Raw genomic sequence first — 7,928 nt, forward strand, 5'->3', positions numbered from 1 at the left:
GCGGGAGGGGCCAGCTGCTTGCCGCCCGCGCCATCCCCTGATCGACCTGCCCGGTTTGGGGGAGCGGGTCTAAGGCATCCAATGGGACACCCCTGAGGGCTCCCAGACTGCGAGAGGGTGCAGGCTGGGTGAGGGACCTCCCTGAGTGCACGAATTTTCATTCACCGGGCCTCTAGTCTTTAATATAAATGCTTTTTTCTAATAATTACTATGGTAAGTTCTTGATATAAATTTAGTGACTATACAATGCTAGGATGCTTTTAAAAAGCTCTGATTTTATATTTATCACCATAATATATTTTATTTAGAACAAATTTAAAGAACAACTTTAATTAGTAGGAGAAATGATAGTTATGATGCTATGGACCCTAGTAATGATCAATATTCCCACTTGATATTGCAAGAAGGTTTTGAATATGCAAGAGCCAACCAACCTCAAGGAAAACCAAGAAAGAAGGCAGCATTAGTTTGCCATCATTCGGAGAATTAATGGCCCTTTTAGAAGTATGTGTTGAATACACTGTCAGCTCAAGCTTGATTTTCAGAAGGGAGCAAAAGCCCTGGTAGAATATCTGCTACAGTTTAAACCCAATTGCTTTGTTGAGTCCTAGGTCCACTTGGAAATTTCTCAGATAAAACTGCGGGTAACTCATGTAATTTTGCTTACTGACGCTGTGATCTTGGCTTCTCACAGGCAAGATTGTTGCCCGGCCAGGAGGAACATATCGTTATATCCACTTTTTGCTCATACTGATGTGAAATCTGGGGCTGAGAATAATGCCTTCTTATTTGCAAAGAGGGCTCCTTTCCTTAGGACTGATTGTATTTCCTCTACTATTGGAGATTGTTCATTTCCTACTTACCCAAAACCCAGATGACTCTAAAAACCCCAGAATTTGCTTATTCTGAGAGCCCCAGAAGCTTTCTGACCCACTGTGATGGTGGTGTCGACAATCCAGGCTGTTTAGTCCTTCTGGTTGGATCATGTCCACACAAGGTACTTTCCCCATGTAGGCAGCAAGTCTTCATCCCAGTCCATGTCCAAATGCTCCATTCCATATGTGTCCAGACTTGACAGGTTAAATCTCATACAAATGTCATGTAGTGAGTGGTATGGGTGGATAAGTGTCAATCTATCTATTGAAAAACAAAAGGGGTGCATCCTACTTCCATCCCTCTTTAGGACCAGTAACAAATTCTTTTTTTTGTTTCTTTTGTTTGTTTGTTTCATAGTTTGTCTTTGGCAAGTCCCACATTTATCTGTACCAGATTTCCCCCCTAAAACTAAAAATTAAAAATAATATTTTATACAAGATTTCTCCATATGAACTTGAGACAACATGTTGAAACAGGAAGAAAGATGTTTTCAATGTGAGGTGAGGTAGGGAAAAATCCAGCCTAAAATTTTAAGGTCACACTGCCTTAGGTCAATTTCCAATGCTGGCAGTAATTTAAAATTAAATTTAATAATAATTTAAATTCTCTCTAGTTCTGTTACTTTCTTCATTAGCTGGAATGATACCAATAGTATCTATCTCAAAGAATCATTATAAAGGTTAAATTAGCCAACACTTGCAAAAAATTTAGCTGAGTGTTTGATAGGTAGTAACACCTTGATATAACTTACCTCCTGTAACAACACAAATACAGCACAGAGAGGGGCCTATTTAGATCTGAGTAGAAATCCATTCCTGGTTCCACCATATCCCAGAATAATGTAGTTAAGTATTTTTTTTACCTAGCATATTTTTGAAATTTCTAGTTAACTGGCTTCAGAAACTCTCACCCTAAACATTGTGGAATCCTAAGAACAAACTAGGCTGCTTAGACACTAATGATGTCTGGAAGTAGCTCTAAGGAAGGGTTCAAACACAGTACTCATATTTGTGCTACTACATGGCAAAAAAGTGCTTAAGCACTTGGCATTTTTCAAAAAGTTCATGCTCAGTACAGTAACTGTTTAAAAAATAGCCAGTCTGGAGTTTATCTCTTACTTTAAATCTTCAAAGGACAGCCAAATCTGTCTCCACTAAATTCAAAACATAGTGCTATCTCCTCAATGAAGAACACACACACACTGCTCTTTTTTTTTTCAGGCCTTCACTGTAATGTGTAAATAGAGGAGGTCAGTGGCTGCTAAGATTCTGTGAGTTGCTCAATTTGCCCAAGCTTTCCTACATTTTCATTTAGAAGGGCAAAAGAGGCACATTAGGTCTAAAAGGTGATCATTTCTAATCACCCTTCAGTGGCTGCTTTCTTGCATGATGGTAAGAACCGTAGTATTTATCCCTATAAAAAAGTATAGTCCTGAGCTATGTATTTACTTGGTTTATGATTTAAAATGTAGTGTCCCCATGGTGCTGATGTTTAGAAAAGATGAATATTTACCCATCTTTTGGTATAAGCAGGTTATACCAAATAAAACAAAACCTGCCTTCTAACTCTTGAAGATAACTCCTTTAGCTTATTAATGTATATTTTCCCTTTTAATGGGGTTGGATCTGTTTTGTTTGTTTGTTTGTTTTCTACCACTCAGACACATGTCTTATTTAATAATTGTAAAAATTCAAGAGAAACTGAGCATCAAATCTCAAGATCATGAGTGACCTGCCTTCGGTGGCTTGGTTCTACTGGGTTGAGCATGCTTCAACCTTGCTCTGGCCCACAAGGCTGCCTTGACCAGCCTGGGAACGGGAGTCTGATCACCAGGCTGACTTCTGTGTTCTCTCCATCTCATTTATTGTGCTATGTGTTTAGTTTCAACAAAGCATTTGTACCAACGGCTCTGGAGCTTGGACAAAGGCTAAAGGAATATGTAGTGATTCTAAGTAAGGTATGGGCCTATACAGCAGAGCTATCCTCGGGGGAGAGAAATCATTGGGCCAGTATGGATGAAAAGCTGGACCCCCTTCCTCTTTGTTTCTGGACCATGACAGGTTTTTGCTCATGGAGATTTCAGTGACTGAGCACCATGGCACGGCCATTTCTGATCCCTTCATGTAGCTGTTGTGAAAGATGAGGCAAAGGAGGAGACTGAGTAAGAAAACGCTTACACTGGCAGATAAGAGAATGGCAGTCCTGCCCCTATTCGCGCCAGTCATTGCAGTTCTGAGCACTGTTAAACACCATGCTGCTTCTTGGTTCCCTTCACTGTGTAGGTGTAGTTCTAGGTCTAGAATAAAATAGTTCCAAACGTCAGTCTCTATGACGCTTGAGTTTCCAGGTTGCCTTTGAGATCTGACCAACTACTAACAGAGCTGTCACAGTGTGGCTTTACAAGGGTCCACCTTGTTTATTGGCAATTGGGGAGTTAATGCTCTAAAGCCAAGGCAAGGAGCTTGGACTGTCCCCATTTTATGGAAGCCACTTAAGGAAACCGGAGTGGGAATCCAGCTTTCTCAAACCAGCTGGGAGACCGTAAGCAAGTCATGGAAGGCCTCAATTTCCTCTTCTGCAAGGATAGTCTTGAAGTCTCTTTCAGAGCCTGAGACCTTGTATGATCATTAAATGTCTGAATATCTGAGGCGCTTAAGACAATAAGTGCCCCCCCTCCCCCTTTAGGCAAGATTTGCTGAGTATGTTCTCCTAGTTCCCACTAACAACCCTTTGCCTCCTGACCTGCCCTGGCTACCTGGGGAGGAATGAAAGGAAGGGCTGGTGACATTCAAAGGTATAAATGTAGTGAGAGCCAACTATTTCGGAGACAAGAGCCTTGCCTTTACATGGCTTTGAATAACAACAAGAAAGTGCTGTATGTTTTCCTCTCCCTACCCCCAAGCCTATCCCTTCCCACTTCTTATGCCTCCAGGGAACCCTGACTAAGGAACAAAGAAGTCCTAGCAAGAGGAGGTCTCAAGTACTTATCAACAGCCATTTGAGATTGCAAGTAGGTCTGAGCTAAGAAGTTGTGTCCAGCAGAACCCAATTCCATATGAACCCAAGTTCCAAGACTGGAAGGCACGAGGAGTTGAGGACAAGCTCACTGCTGAGAATCAGTCTCCCACTGAAGGATGTCATGGCTGCACAGACTTGGACCGCATTGTCCTAGATGGTGGTAGCGCTGGTGCAGAGGGGCTGCTGCATCTGCCACCAGCCCACTTGCCACACACAGCAGCAGCTTCAGCACAGCTCAGGACTGGCTGTGTTTCTGGGGCCCAGAACTGGACTTAGATTTCAGGGACTGACTTGTTTCCTTCTTAGGCTTCTTCTCTGCTCCAGCTTAGACGTTTTGAGGGCACTGAACTCCTCTCGGCCCCCGCTTCTTCACTGCCTCTAGTTCTACCTCCAGCCCCTGTGCCCTCTGTGGCTCCGAGCTGCCTGCACTGCCTCCTGTGCTGGAACAGCTGTGGGAGAACAGCTGTGTCACACTATGGACATTGCCTCTCACCCAAGCAACCCCCTGCCACTTCGGCCAGGACAGGATCCAGGGGTTTGTCCTTCAGTCCAGCCACTTCAGGCTCTTGAGTTGAGCAAAGCTGCCAGGCAGGATGACCCACCTGCTGTTGAGGACATCCAGGTGCTAGAGGTTGACCAGATGGCCAACATTTCGTAGTTGCTGCATTTTGTCCTTCCTATGGTTCAGTTGCACCCGGCATGCAAGACCACAGAAATGCCATGGCAGTCAATTTATGGCAGGACAGATCCAGGATGGTGGCCTTTGGGATGGACTGCAGCCAGCTCCTTGACTGGGACCTCGCTCAGGTCTGGCTCATGCTAGGCCAGCTTGTCAAGAAGATTCGTGCCCTTGCCGCGGGCCCTGCCATGGTGCCAGGTCCCAGCTCTGAGACTCTGACTGGCAGGAGTTGGCTGCTCAGCTGCTTAGCTGCTCAAGAAACTCACACTCAACCCACGATGCCTGTGCCTTCCACCTTCGCTAGTGGGAAACCCTGCCACCTTCCATCCACAGACACTCCCAACTCCCCTTTCCCACCGGTGCCCTCCAGTCATTCTTAATAATCCTTTTAGGACTGGCTTTTGTTTTTGTGTGGTTGTACTTAATATGCCACATCCTTCTTTCCATTTGACTTTTAAAAACATTCAATCCTACTATAATATTTTAGTCACCCAAAACTTGCAAATTCTTACCCTTATGCTTTTTTTTTCATTCCTCACCTGATGATATTTTCCCATTGATTTTTAGAGAGAGTGGAAGAGAGAGGGAAAGACAGAAATATTGACGTAAGAGAAACACATCGATTGGTTGCCTCCTGCAAGTGGCCTGGCCAGGGCCCAGGCCAGGAGGAACATGCAACTGAGGTATGTGCCCTTGACTGGAATTGAACCCGGGACCCTTCAGTCTGCAGGTCGACGCTCTGTCCACTGAGCCAAACTGGCTAGGGCTACCCTTATGCTTTTAACATTTAAAATATGTTCACTCTCTTGCCTTCCCTTCCTTGTTTTAAGCTATACAGGCTCTCTCTGCAAGTCAATTTGCCCCTGAAAATTCCAACCTGAAAAATGTAAGCATAGTCAGTAATGATGTTATTCAGATTGTATTAAATATTTTTCAAATACTTGATTCAACAAAAAATTCCCCAAACCCATTATGTTTGATGTTGTATATGTATATACATATATGTTCCAATATAGCAACATTGTGATGCATGAGGAAACACATTCTTCATCTGAATTGTATCAACTGATGTGCATAAGCGTATCTTGGGTTAAACTTATATTAAATTTATGTATTTTACCAAGTATTATGAGCGAAACATTTTGATATACTAAACAGACATTTCTCCCCTTTATGATTAATACAATTTCATCAAATCTAAAAGCAAATCTGGGAAATTGAAATACAAGCAAAAGGAACATTTCTATAAATACCAATAAAGGTTTTTTTAAAAAGATGGCTTAACAGAGTAAAAATATGTCTGTCTTTTCAGCTAGATCATTTTAATTTTTTCTTTAGAGAACTACTGAAAAAATACAAAATTATATATACGAAGGCAATGGAACCACATGCTGATAATCAACACAAGAGTCTTTGAAGCCATCCGGAATTCAAGCTGTGCATATGGAGAACTCAGCTATTCCAAACAATCTGTATACTAAGGGTTATTCTCCATAACCCATTTGTGCTATAAGTAACTTAGTAAATGGAATTAGATTTATTTCCCAAGACTTGCTCCATATCATTGCATGCTTACAGATCCACACAGGTGTTAATGGGTAATCTCCTAACACTCCACCTCCAGATCTGGCGATAACAGCAATGTCTTTTAGCCAATAGTTAATTTGCTCTTTTTACTAATGTCTACTTCATAGAAAAATGGATTCAGATTTCCAAACTCTAATGGAAACTTAAGGGGAAAAAATTTTAAACATACTTGTCAAATAATTAAATTCTCAATAAGGTGATCAGTAATGTTGATGTAGGGCTAGTAAAGAGGGGATTTTCACCACATGCAAAATTTATGAAAGCTCATATCGCTTAAATTTAGGCACACCTGAAATTAATCTTAAGTATTCTTTCTAGACTTAAACTATTTTGTAAGTTCCATTCATTTAGTAAATATAGAGTGCTGAGAAAAGTTTGTTGAATGAATAGGTACCTCCTACACATGTGTCTTTGAGTTAAATGTAAGTAATGTAAACAAAGTGATGTGGAATCCACCCTGGAGGAATCTATTTAAAGCCCTAAGACGTGCACAAAGGAAGATCATATATTCTGTAGGAAGCAGAAGGTGGTAGGTCCTTTAAAAGATAGTTCCCACATGTGCTATGGAGGTCAAAGGGGAGGGGTTACAGGGTAGGGTAAGTTTGCTCCTGCCGCGTGCACCTGCCACGTGCACCTGCCACGTGCACCTACCGCGTGCACCTGCCACGTGCAGTGGCATAGAAGTGTGCAGGCGCCATTGGTAGGGAATGGGAAGCTGGAGAACATTTGTGAACAGAAATGATATGGTCAGGGTTGTGGTTGGGGGAGAGTAATCTGCAGGAAGTAGGTGGAACGTATGGGAGGGTGGAAAGACTGGAGTTGCAGGAGTGGACATCCAGCAGGTTCCTGGAATGGTGGAGCTGAAGCTTGGAAACAGGGCAGGGGGTGGGGGTGATAAAGGTCTGGGAATCAGAGTGCTCTTCGTCTTCCCAGTGTTCAAACTGGAGAAGCCCCAAGGAGAGAAGAGAACCCACACAGGTCCTGGGCCGCGGAGGCCCATGGCATCTATACTAAACATCCCACCCAACTCTGGCACCTGAAAAAACCACCCAGCACAAGGTAAGGCCCATGGAAGGTGTGGGAAGCCTTGTAGTGCTTCCCAGGGCATATCAGGGCGGAAACAGAAGCAAGGATTAAATAAGACATTTAAAACTGAATGTATTTGCACCTTCAACAGCCATCTTCCTTGGCGCCCCAGCTTTAAATACACTGCCATGGTGTACGTTATTTTTTAAAGGGTATTTCAAGTTAACATTGTTTCCCTGAAAGCCCTGTAATTAGCTGTGAAGTCTGTCTCTACCTCGTACCTGTTAGGGAGCATAGGGGTCAGAAACCTGGAAAGTCAATGACATTATTCAAGTTCCTCCCGTCTTTATGCGCGCGCCCTGGAGGTAGGGAAAGGTCTGGGTGTCCACCTAAGGTCGCGCCAGGGAGGAACTTGGCACAGTTTTCCAGGTGGCGGGGAGAGCGGGCAAATCCAAGAAAGCCTGAGTATAAATAGCGCCCCTGTGGGAAGCGAGAGTTAAGGCTGCCACCAACCCGGCTTTTCCCACAGACCCCGGAAAGCGGGGTTCCTGGGGCTGGCTACGCCCCCGAGCAGAGCTCCAGTTGCTCCGAGGAAAGTCAGGTCCTCTCGGCGTTCCTAGCCTCCCTGCAGGAAAAGCCTCCGGGCCCGTCACTCAGGAGCTATCTCTCCTCGCCCCAGTTCCCGAGTCGAGCAGCGGGCCCCGGGTCCGGGTCCGGGTCCGGGTCGCGCAAGGGCTGGCGC

Source organism: Myotis brandtii, unplaced genomic scaffold, assembly GCF_000412655.1.
Source record: "Myotis brandtii unplaced genomic scaffold, ASM41265v1 scaffold23, whole genome shotgun sequence".
Classification (NCBI taxonomy): Eukaryota; Metazoa; Chordata; class Mammalia; order Chiroptera; family Vespertilionidae; genus Myotis; species Myotis brandtii.